The following is a 13405-nucleotide window of genomic DNA, read 5'->3' on the forward strand; positions in this document are numbered from 1 at the left end:
TTTCTTTGGTTCAGTCCTGTCCTTTCTATGATGAAAATATATTGTCACCAAAGTAAAAACCAAGAGCTCTTGCTTCCTTAAGTATTAATTGCTTAATACTTATTAATACTTAATACTGGTCCAAGATCAAAGTGTTGTGATTACTGAAGGTTTGTGACTAAGGCGACTTTCCCATTTCTGCTTCATGGTTTGCAAACCCTTTTATGGCTTAGATTATAGCAGCTGCTGGCTATAGATCAGAGCTATTGGTTATGTGTTTCTCTAAGATATTTCTGCGCTGGAGTGATTACTTTTCCATTTGGATCCTTTTTGCATAAAATCAAAATCCCAAGAATCTGAAAGGACCTTAAATGTTTCTTACCTTTTAGAAATATAGCATGTCCTTAGAAAGCTTAATTGAGCAGCACAGAGCTAATTAGCTGTCCAAAGACATGCCATTTAATTCACAATCCTGCATTAATTTGTTCTACTGAATGCGCTTATCTGGTATAGAAACACCTTTGCCCTCTAGCTTTCAAGGCAGCTGCAATGCACAAGGCAGACAGATAATTCTTTCATTTCAGAACTGCTTCTTTTCCTTCAGCATAAAACAATGGCACATCAATGATGGCTCAAAAAACAAAGAGGAAGAACTTTCTTCTTTTAAATGTGAAAGAAAATAAGCTGCTTTGATAACTGTCTTTTCCCCCTTAAGTATCTCTGCCCAAAAATTGCTATGTTCAACATTTGTTTCAATTATTTGCTAATCTAAAACCATAACTCAAAAGATATTTTGAGCAACTGATTTCAAAGCTTTCTCAGAACAGCAGCCAATTTTCTTATGATTGTTCCTTCCTACAAAACAACATAAACTGCTCTGATTTATTTACTGAATATAATTTGTATGAAAGAGTTCTTTTTTAAAAAAAGTTCCTCTTTGAAACATGTAATACTGTAGTCTAGAAGCTGCTAAACAAATTTATTCCTTTCTATCTTCAGAAAGCCATTGCACTGCAGAAAACCTATAAAAAGTGACTTTGAGATTTGTGGATTAAACTGTAAAATCCTGCAGGTAAATGGTATACATGTGGCAAAGCTAAGAATGTCATCTATGTATTTTTCCACGCTTGATTGTACGCTCAGAACAACATGTCACCATGAATAAGTCACTTTTCATTCATTTCAATGGAGATTTTACCTGGGAGATTGTATTGTTATGTTCTCAATTCATGAAAGGAATGGCAAAGGAGGAAAAACTCTAATAGCTGTTTGGATTGTCAGGAAACTGCTAATGAATTATGCACTGAGCTTGTTGAACATTGGTTATACCTGCATTTTTTTTAAAAAAAAAAAATTCAAATGCCAGCATTTTTCTTTTCATTTATTTTAAAACCCCGGGGCTTTGGTCATCCTGTTAATTCTTCTGTTTGACATCCCAACTGCTTTAAAAACATATGCCAAATCTATAGGGTCAGGTGCATAGTTTTTATGGAGTTAATGTGCTTTCTTGGGCAGCAGGAGATTCAGAGCATGAAACGAGTTGGATCAAATCACATTTGACAGAAAAAACATTACTTGTGTTCCTTCTACTGATTTTTTTGGGGTGTGTATGAAGTGTTCTTTTTTAAAAAAAACACAAGCCAAATTTAGTTAGTTTGACACTGTAGGCACTAACAGTTCAGTGATGATGAAAAAGAAAGAGATACAGCAAGGGACATGAGGTAGGTTGCTCTTGGGGAAGGCAGTTTCACTCTGACCTGGACTCCCTTTGTCCAGTTGAGTTGATTGAGGTACAGTCCGGCAAGATTATCTGGGAAGAGGGCAGAGTTCTTAAAAACAGCTTTTATCATGGTTCATTATTAGATCTGTGCCCTTCCTAGTTGGTTGAGGCCTCCAAGAAGAGGCATCTGGTGCCGGATTCATCCTTCAGAGATGGCTGGGTTCTGCCTCTTTTTAAAGAGTGTTAATCTGCCTCCTTCTTAAGAAGTCATAACTGGGCCCAACAGAGTTGAACAATTTCTGATCCGTCTTTGAGGAACATTGTTGAGAAAGTGGTGAGGGTGGAGTTTCAGGGTGTTTTGGATGAAAGGGATTATCTGTATCTTTTGGTTGGATTCAGGCTTGGCCCCAGTACCAAGAGAACATTGATCCACACAGGGGATCAGGATAGGGATGCTGGCCCTCCTTGATCTTTTAATGGCCTTGGATACTATTGATTGTGCTATCCTCCTGGATGCATTCTGTAGGGTGGGAATGAGAACTATGGGGTTATGGTAATTTTTTTTTTATCCAATATTAATTCCAGTCAATACAGTGGAACCTCGGGTCAGAATGCTTCTGTTCGCAACCAAATCAGGTGGTGAACAAGAAATCCACCTGATTTTTGAATTGGGACATGATTCAAAAATTGGGTGGTGAACAAAATCGGCACAGAAAGATTTCCTTTCCATGCCGATTTCCCCTTTGACGCCATTTTTTTTGTTTGTCCATGCATGCGCAGACAGTCGTGCTTCTGGTCACGACCAAATCGTGTTGCAGCTGAAATCCTGGAATGGATTACAGTTGCAACCCGAAGCTCCACTGTTTTTTTTAAGGAAAGAGGTTCAGTTATTGGCCCCTGTTTTGGCCAACCCAGGAAATCTTAGTGTCTAGAGGCTATGACTCAATTCTAACAAGGTCAAGTTGCTGTGGATTGGGAACTGCCTGAATTCAGGAATCTAATCTAATCTAATTTAATCTAATGTAATCTAGGCATCTTTTAACTTTGGGCAGTGTATAAATGAAGATGCTTCTGACACAGTGTATTTTATTATATTTTTTATATTTTAACATTTTATTGAATATAATGATTCTACTGTGCTGGTTTTATTTGTGTATGCTACTCTAAATTGCATGTTGATTAAGTCGTTATATACATTGGATTACGTACATAAATCTGTTTTTATGGGCTTCCCATCTCAATACATAGCATTTCAAAATGAAACTGACATACAGAACCAGAGGGACTTTGCGGTGAGAGTGGGGCACAAAAGCGTATTGGGGAGATGTTTAAAAATCTTGGGACAAAGGTTGTTCACTGTTGCTTTAGGCAGAAGACTGTAAATACCAATAAGGCAGAACAATAGTATGTGGAAGGTCATGCTTTAATGGGGCCATTTCAAATTGTCAGCAGTGAGGGTCCTTTCCTTTTACTACAAACAGTTTTTCTTCATTCCATGCTTTTTTTTCCTCCAGCCATTTCTGCTATTGTTGTTGCTGTTATAAAGGAAGGTGATAATTCATCTCACCCAGAGACTGTTCAGCATAGGTGATTGTACTATAAAAATATTTCAGAATTACAAAATATTTTAACTAGGGACCCTAGTTTTAGAGCTAAATATACATGCCATGTATAAGTAGCTCCTGGCTACTTTTTATGCTGGAAAGATCTGTTTGCCCTCTGGTACTGAGGGAGGTGACAATGACAGAATAGTTTAAATAACCAAGTTAGGATTCTAGAAAAGCTATCCAAACTCCAGTTAAAGGCCAAAGGCCATTTGATGATCTTCACTGTGGCTATAATATATAAACACACCAGCAAAAACAATATTCATAGCACAAATTTTGGTGGCACACATCTCATGCAAGTTTTTAAGATGGTTAATGCTTATTATTTTCAGACCCTGTTACAAACTACTAGTCATTGGTATGTCATTACAATACCCCCTTAAATATCTAATAGAAACTTTTAATAAGCCAGAGAAGAAAACTTGGACAATATCTTGTTTTGTTTTGTTTTTAAAAAAATCTGGTCTAGCTGAGGCAGTTACCTCACTTTTATGAATAATAGGTTGCTACCGTCTAAGCTAATTTTCACTCAATACATCTTATTGGTTTAAACCAGACTTTATGGGAAAGGGAATTTTCTGTTTTTCCTGTCCCTTCCCCTTTTAAGAAAATCCTTCACATTAATATGGGAACAAGAAAGAATACCTAACCTACTTCCAACCTGGGACTATGTCATGGAAGCAAAATAGTTGAGCTACATGGAAGATCTAAGCATCTCACTGGTGGTGGGAATGATTCTGATACTCTATATTTTATGGCTTCTAGAAGTATCAAATTGCTCATCTTGCGTTCAAAAATGTTAATCTACCCAGCGTTACCTTTTGCCATTGAAATATTTCAAGGAGGTGTTTATTTTATACAATACTCCAAAATAAGTGTTCCAAAAATATTTAGACTTTGCAGTACTGGGTCAATTTATATATTGGAAAGATAAGAGACTGATTTTGATTTCATTAAACAAACATACTAGAGGTGAATGCCACTGCTTCAGTGGTGTTTAAATACAGTGTCAGGCTTACCTTAATGGATAACATTCCTCCCTACACCAGCTTCTACTAATCCTTCATTTTGTCAGCGGCTGTAAAAAATATTATGTTTATTTTTTTTATCGCTTATGCTCCTTATGAGAGTTCAGGGGATCCTTTCTATTTATTAAATAGCCACATTTATGGACGATAATTTATAGTTCCACTGCTAGGGGGAAAAAAAAGAGAAAGAATAAAACCTTTTGTTTTATTATGTTCCCAGACCTGCTTATTGGAATAAAAAGGAATAAAACAACTCATACATCTAAGGGGGATTACTGCCCTATCAGGCAATACACCTGCCCAGCTGATGAATAGCAGCTAGAAGTAGAGTTAATAAAAGCCTAAAGTTATTGGAAGCTCAAGCATGGCAGAACAAAGCTGTGCAAATGTAGTTCATAACTATGTCACCATCATAATATGAAATCTGAAGATTTAGCAGTCAATTATAGAAAATAACACCACTCTATTAAACCCATTATAGCTATTCAGCTTTGGAATCTAATGGTTTCCATACTGCTTTATAATATAATAAAGGAGATTGTCTAATATGTAGCTTTTATACTTGCCGAAATGCAGCAATTTCATATAAAAATGGATGGATGTAACTAGAAGAATTTATGTAAAATTGTAATATCGATCAAGAGGAAAGTTGAAAAGTCTTCCATTCAAATTTGACTTTATCTAGGGAATTACTGGATATATGAGCAAAATACTAGTCTTTATAGGAATGTTTTATCAGCATTATTTAATTAAAAGGCCCAACCTAAAACACATGCTATATATAAATTCAAGACTTCCATTTATTTTTCCAATTTGAGTGGCAATTGTGAATGACTCCATGCTGAAGTGCACGACTGTTCCTCCAAAATCTGAAAATCTTTCTTCTGCAGTTTTTACTTTTTCATAGTAGTCCCTGAGCAACAGTTAAAATCAGGGAAAAAGCGATGCTGTCTTTTGAGCAAACATTTTCATAAATGCTATATATGCTTGTAGAAAATCATAACTTTTTGTTGTAGCCCAAGAAAACAGAGTTTATCAGTGGCAGAAAAACTCAGATGTGTTTAGATGTCATTGTTCACTCAAGCATTTTCCTTGTGTCTCAGAAGTTAGTTTTGTGAAACCTAGCCATATTTCTCATGGAAATAACCTATATTGCTCACCTCAGAATGACTGGTTAAAATAAAGTTGATATTAAATCCTAAATTATAAAATTGTATATTTATCAGTAAATAAATAAGTTTACATTTAATAAGTTATTTATTAAATAAAATAAATGCTGTATTAAATTAAAGGGATCCAGTTTGGTCTAGTGATTAAGGCACCAGAAGATTGTGAATTCTTTTCCAGTCTAGGCATGAAAGCTGGCTGGGTGACTTTGGGCCAGTACACTTTCTGTCTCTCAGTCCAATTCACCTCACAGAGTTGTTGTTGTGAGGAAAATAGGAGGAGGAAGGAATATTATGTATGTTCACTATCTTGAGTTATTTATAAAAATAATAAAGGTGGGATAAAAATAAAATAAATATGCATATGATAATGTAGACATATAATTTTTGAAATAATTACTATAATTTAAATGAAAAAAAGCAATTTATCTCACCATATAAAAGTTCGGTTGTCTCAAAAAAAGAAAAAAAGAAGAAGCCGCCTTTGGGAAAGTTGTAATTCAGTCATGACTGAAATATTTTTAAAGAAATAAATTCAGAAACTGATAATTTCTTGCATACTAAATACCATAGAATAACTTTTCTTTTTTAAAAAAAAGGCATACTTTCAAAAATGTGATTAGAGTTTACAAAAAAAAAACAAAGCTAAAAACTAAAAACCATCAACTGTCAATTTAGACTTTTTTTTCCTTTCTAGTTCTAATTATAAAGAAAATAAGTGGAATGTTAGCCTTGACTATATGCTTGGAATAGTTATTGCTTGTTCCAATAATTGGCTAGCAATTTCTTGTTATTTTACACAAAGTAGTGAGAGAAAGAACTGAAATAAAAGAGATCAGGAAGTATGCAATGAAGATTAAGACAAGCATTCTGTAAAGCAACACACACAAACACACAAACACACACACACACACCAATCTTTTCTAATCTTAGAACCTGTATGATTTTCATTTTCATTTTGAGGCATCTTATCTTCTCCCTGTTCTGTTATTCCTTCCTTTAAGTGGCAATCTCATGCAAACTCAAGATAAATCGCACCAAACTCGATTGCAGAACCTTCAGCAACAAGTGGTCAGTGTCTGAAATATCTTCCTGACTATGTGGTTTCTTGCCCAAACACTAAAAACTTAGACGGTCTACTGTTGACCTCACCCCATTCCTAAGAGGTCTTCGGAAGTAAGCAGTACCTTCTTCTGTATGTGGAATTTTGGATCCTGAACTATGGATCCTTTTCAGTCACTGTGCTGTTTTATGACTCTGATTGAATTGTCTTCCCCTGGACTCTGCCCCAACCTTTTACTTTCTTCCAATTTCATTTGTAGGTCTCCAACTGTTGTTTTTCTTCCTGTTATTTTCTCCCTGCCGTTTCATTGCGGCTTGTGCAACCTATGACTCAGTACACTGGAGAGTCATCTGACGCCTTTCATCCTTCAAAATGAGCACTCTTCTTTCTAATGGAAATCTGCCATCTCTTTTTTCTCCCGATGCCTGAAGACATCAAAGCACTGGGAATACTTTGCTTTTCAAAAGATGTGATATTTCCACTAATCAATTGAAGCCCATTTGGAGTTCCTTCCTCCTCCTCATGAAAGGCCCACAACGAATCTCAGGAGCATTGTGCCATAAATGAGCAAACATTAAGGGACGGATGACAACAAAACATACTTCACATAGATGGCTCACACATTTGATTTTGATCAGGGGAAGAATGGGAGAGGGAACACCTTTAACTTTCTCCTGTTTTGTATAAAACAGAGAGCAGCATCCATATGAAGTCTTGAGATGAATGGAAATGTCCAGGCAGATAGCCTCAAAGCCCCTACCAATCGCTCCTCAAGGCATAAGCTGTTTTGGCAAATCAGTTCAGGAACAGTTAATTCCATCATTCATGAAGGATCCCTAGAAAAAGGGACCCTGGTGAGAAAAACACCCCAGAGCCAAAAAAAAAAAAAAAAAAAGAGCTAAAAGTAGGAGCTGAAAATTCAATTTAAGAAAACTATACATTTTAATGAAATATCATGTGAATGCCATGAGATCTTCAAGGGAAAGAAAAATATATATCTGATTTTGTAAAAAAGAATATTGAAAAGACGCAGCCTTTATGAAATAATTAACTAAAATAGAAGCAGGTAAAATTTCCCCCTCTCTTTCTGTCCCTTATCTTAAATTAATAGAGAGATTAAGGTAATTATTTAAAAGCACCTTTGCAAAAGTAGTTGCTTTTTTCTATAACCATTACTTGGTAACTCCTGAAAAACATGCTTTTGTTGTGTATTATACTTAATACATGATTAACACAAAATGACCTTTTCACTCAGTAGATGGCAAATGGTATTACCTATTGTTCAAGATTATTAATGATAGTGGTGTCTTTTCATTTGACATTTTACCTAAAGCATTGCACGGGACATATTTTCAATTCCCCTACCTTGACATGCACACTCCTCACCAAGGCAATTAAGTGCAATGTTAATAGAGAGGGAAAAATTACTTCTCTATATGCCAAAGTAATTCAAACCAACATTAACATGTTTTAAGGAGCTGGGAAATAGGCTTTAATATGTGTGGTCCCTTACCGGATTGTTATGTTGTGTCTCTAGATCCTAATGTGAGCTATTATTAAGGCCTTGAACCTGCTAGAATTAGAAGCTTGAGATGTGCAAAAGAGTTATACAGGAGAGCAAAAGGCCATTCTTCCCTATATAACTATACTACCATCTTCCTGAACTTTCCTCACTGTGATATTATTATTTATTTCCATCTCTCTCCCTCCCTCCCTCTCCCTCTCCCCCCCTCTCCCCCCCATCTCTCTCTGTCTCATCTACTATTTATATCCCTGTTTATTTCATACGACATTCTGGTGGCATACAGCAAAATAACAAGTATAAAAACAATACGCATGTCAAACAGTCAAAAATGCACATACACACAAGATTCAACCAATAATAGAACCACTTGAAGATTTCTTGGAACCTGCAAGGATGATAACAATTCCAGATCTTGAAGGACTTCCAGAATATAAGGAGAGATGGAGCTGGGCCTCCATTCAGGAGGAAGAATGCTCCATAATAGCAATAGCACTTTGACTTATATACTACTCCATAGAGCTTTACAGCGCTCTCTGAGCCGTTTACAGTATCAGCATATTGCCCCCAACAATCTGGAATGGAAGGCTGAATCAACCTTGAGCTAGGCAGGATTGAACTACCAGAGTGAGCAATGAGTTAGCCTGCAGTACTGGATTCTAACTACTGCACCACCAGGGAATAATGACATGCATCCAAATGCACTTACTTGTAAGGGTTTAATTCCTCTCTTCAAGAGATCCTGAATTTTGCAGAATCCTGGAAGCCCCCCCTGTTTTGTGTGTTTTTCACTTTCTTCTCTTTGTTCCATTTCTCTACCAAGAAAGGCAGAAGTAGCAGTCTGGGCTGGCGGGGGTAAGGGACGTGCTCTTTGTCCCATTCATTTTGCTGAAAAGGAGAGAGATTTTATTATGCATCTTCAGAACAAATGCAAAGAGCAACCCTTTTGTGTCATAAATGACTCTTCAAGTTTAAAAAATGCAAGTGAAAAGCAAGTGTAAGCAGTTTTTTAAAAATATGCTTTTGTATAATCATTTACATCTCTATGCTTTAATAGAAATCCAAAGAGTTTCCATAAATCCAGTTCAGACTTTGGACAGCTGCCTGCTTAAATTTAGTTTAATTTAGTTTGGTTTAACTTAGCTTTATTGCTCTCTTAGAGAAGAATTCAGACAACTGCATGTATTTGATTATTCTCATTGGGATTACAAGATTGTACAATTATGGTTTTAAAATAGAGGATAGAGATGACATACTGTAACTTAAGCTGTTTAGCTGTGTACATTTGTTCTTTTTCTCTACTCATAGTAGGAAGGTAACCAAGGAGAAAAGATAGATACATCTTGTTGAACTTGACTCTTGGATTGCATGGCCAAACTCAGGTAGGTTTTTTTATTTTTGGCAACAAAACTGAAGTGGCTTGGCAATGCCTTCTGCTGAGAATTTTCACCAAATTCTCAATGTGGCCTACAGCCTGGGTCATTTTTGGAAGTCTCATCTAAGCACTAACTAACCAGACCCAACCCTGCTTAGCTTCCAAACCTTGACATAAGTCAGCCATATTCTGCCACTTATTAAAACAAGATATTGATAGTTGTGATCAAGTATTTGCTGTTTTGGCACTTCAGTGCTGCTGGTAGATTTAGAATTAATTTGAAAAATTCTCTGCTTAATAATATGTGTACCGTCCTTGTTCCATATATTGTAACATAAAACAAAACTATAAATCAGGCCTTTACCCTCCTTCTATTCTTGGTTATTCTGCCAACTTTTCTGAGTGGTTCCCTGGTTAAGACAATAAGACCAAGTTTGTCAATCATTTAACACTCAAGCTTTATCAGATAACATTTCAGAAAGGTAGCATTTTCCCAGACAAAACGTGTAGGTTATTCAGCGCCATTCTCCTGTTGAAATGTTGGAGAGACTTACATAAATAAAAGTATCCTTGATGGTTTGCATTAGATAGGCTGTCTAAATTGCAGGAGAAAGGTTTCATAATAATAGTGAAATGTGGGAGGAAATGGAAAGCAGCACAATTTCTTTCAGTGTTGTTAAATAGTTATTCAAGATTTGAAGAAAAGAAGCAATCTAGAGACTTTATTTTTCATAGGCCATCCATTTCTTTCTTTCGACAAAGGGGCAAAGAAAAAAAAGTGTTGAAGTAATAGAGTCAGAGTTTGTGGATTAGTCTACTGCAGGGGTCTCCAAACTTGACAACTTTATGGACTAACTCCCAGAATGCTGGCTAAGGAATTCTGGGAGTTGAAGTCCACAAGTCTTAAAGTTGCCAAGTTTGGAGACCCCTCATCTATAACATGATTTTCCAAGCTTCTACTCTCCCTTCTTTTTTAATTAGGATTATCCTTTTTGATTTATATTATTTGATTAATGCTATATATACTTTTGTTAACTTTTGTTTAGAATAAAAATATGATTCTAAATATAATTTAAAATCATACATGCATTGATATTTCTTTTTTAAATCTGTGATTGTTATTTCATTGCTGAGAAAAAAAAGTGAACAATCAGGTCACAAGAATCATATAACAAACAGCCTAAATAGCATTCCTGCTATAATCCTCCAGGTTATCAGGCATAAAGTACCATGGATGAAATGATATGCTGATCAGAGTAATGTGTTTATTGTTGCTTGCCTATAGAGAGGAATCTTGGCAGACTAAAGCACACATTGCATTAGTCAGGGGTCCTCAAACTTGGCAACTTTAGGACTTGTAGACTTCAACTCCCAGAATTCTCCAGCCAACTATGCTGACTGGAAAATTCTGGGAGTTGAAGTCCACAAGTCTTAAAGTTGCCAAGTTTATTTTATTTATTTATTTATTTGGTTTGTCAATTGCTTACAAGATAATAGGTATAAGTAAAAACATAGTTATGAATACGTGGAAACAATAGGACAGGGGCGATAGGCACATTGGTGCGCTTATGCAAGCCCCTTACAGACCTCTTAAGAAAGGGGTGAGGTCAACAGTAGACAGACTAAGGTTAAAATTTTGGGGGTTTGGGGAAGAAACCACAGAGTCAGGTAGAGTATTCCAGACATTGACCACTCTGTTACTGAAGTCGTATTTCCTGCAATCAAGTTTGGTGTGATTAACCTTGTGTTTGTATCTATTGTTTGCTCTTGTATTGTTATGGTTGAAGCTGAGGTATTCATTGACAGGAAGAACATTGCAATGTATGATTTTATATACCATACTTAGATCAGACCGAAAGCGGCATAGTTCTAGGTTTTCTAGGTCTAGAATTTCAAGTCTGGTGGCATGAGGTATTCTGCAATGCGTAGAGGAGTGGAGAACTCTTCTTGTGAAATATTTCTGGACTTTCTCAATTGTATTAATATCAGATACATAATGCAGGTTCCAGACTGATGAGCTGTATTCGAGTATTGGTCTAGCAAATGTTTTGTATGCTCTAGTTAGTAGTGTGATATTACCAGAGAAAAAGCTATGCAGGATTAGGTTAACAACTGTTAATGCCTTTTTGGCTATGTAGTTACAGTGGGCTCTAGCACTTAGGTCATTTGAGATGAGTACTCCAAGATCCTTGACAGAGTTTGGATCATCAACAAGGTCTTGACTATTCAGCCTGTATTTTATTTTCTGATTTTTTTTTTTGCCAATAGGTAGGACAGAGCATTTATTTGTTGAGATTTGAAGTTGCTATTTGTTTGACCATTCTGATACATAGTCAAGGTCTCTTTGAAGGGTAGCAGTATTGTCTGTGGTGTTGAATAGCTTTACATCATCAGCAAAGAGAATGCAGTTGCTCTTAATATTATCACAGAGGTCATTTATGTAGAGTATGAAAAGAGTTGGTCCTAGACAACTGCCTTCGGGGACACCACTGTTGACAGGTACAGAATTTGATAGGACGCTCCCAATTTTGACCATTTGTTGTCTGTTTGACAGGAATGCTTCTATCCAGTTATGCAGGTGTCCAGAGATACCATAAGATTTTAGTTTTAGGAGTAGTTTGTCGTGCACCACTGAATCAAAGGCTTTACAGAAATCTATGTAGATTGCATCTATTGCTTTGCCCTAATCAAGTTGTGTAGTCCATATGTTGTTGCAGTGTAAGAGTTGCAGATTACGTTTTTTCTGAAACCAAATTGTTTATCGGAGAGTAGGTTGTTTGTCTCTAAGTGGAGGATGATGGATTGGTTAATAATTGATTCGATGACTTTACAAGTGACGTAGCATAAAGAGATTGATCTGTAATTTTTAACTAGGCTGGGGCCTCCCTTTTTGAACATGGGGATGACTGTGGCTTGTGATTATAGTTTTGGCAAGGAGCTGGTCCTGAAATATTTTTCAAAGATTATGCTTAGAGGTTCGACTATGGCAGTGGATAGCGTTTTTAAGAAGTAGGCACATATTCTTTCTGGTCCAATAGATAGAGATAGTTTTAGATTGCGTAGTGCTTTTCAACATTGCCTTATGTAAAATCGACATTGTTAAGTTTGAGCAATGAGAGGCTGAACCAGAGCATGAGTGCAACAGTACTTTATTTTACAAATAAAGGGCTGACCGTGCTTGCCAAGCCTGGAACTGGCTCGCAGCAATCAGCAGCCAGTTGGACCCCGCAGCCTGCTTTTATAGCTGGCTGTTGGGGAGAACCAACCAATGGGAATGGGGGAATATCGCCCACACAAAGTGAGTGGACCTGAGTGAGAACTCCTTGAGTCCTCAGGACATAACACCCCTTCCCCCAGATGCGAACACGCATAGTCCTTGAGGTAGACGGGGGTTTGTGTTGGCGCCCGGAGGGCGCAACTCGGGAACATTGTCTGTCTGTTCGGTATCAGTCTGTGACGGTTGAGCTGGCATAGTGTCGCCAACACTCTCTCTGGACTGGGCATCCTCGGAAACCACCGGGTTGGTTTCTGGGGTCGAGCTCTTGTGGGTTGGATCAGGTTGGTCAACTCTCTGGGCGCTGTTGTCCGAGTTTGGGCTGACCGGACGACCGCTGGCGCAGACTGGTCGCTGGGTGCGGTGTGGCTGGGCGGCGGATGAGACGGTTCCCCTCGACTGGAGACTCTGGATTCTTGTTTGCGAGGTTGCTGAGGCGCCTTCTGAGTTGGTCTATGTGTCTCCTCCAGACGCGCGACCATCCTCCAGCCTGACTCTATACGATCTCGGCCCGGTGACGGCGATGACCTCGCCCGGAATCCAAAGTGGGTCCCCAGAGAAATTCCTTGCGAATACCGGCTCCTGTAACATAAAATGTCTAACCCCGAAGTGGAAGCGAGGGGAGAGTCAGGGCAGTATTGTGGGTGCAGTCTATCTAATACAGTCCTCAT

Source organism: Pseudonaja textilis, chromosome 1, assembly GCF_049901715.1.
Source record: "Pseudonaja textilis isolate UNSWEBS1 chromosome 1, rPseTex1.2, whole genome shotgun sequence".
Taxonomy (NCBI): Eukaryota; Metazoa; Chordata; class Lepidosauria; order Squamata; family Elapidae; genus Pseudonaja; species Pseudonaja textilis.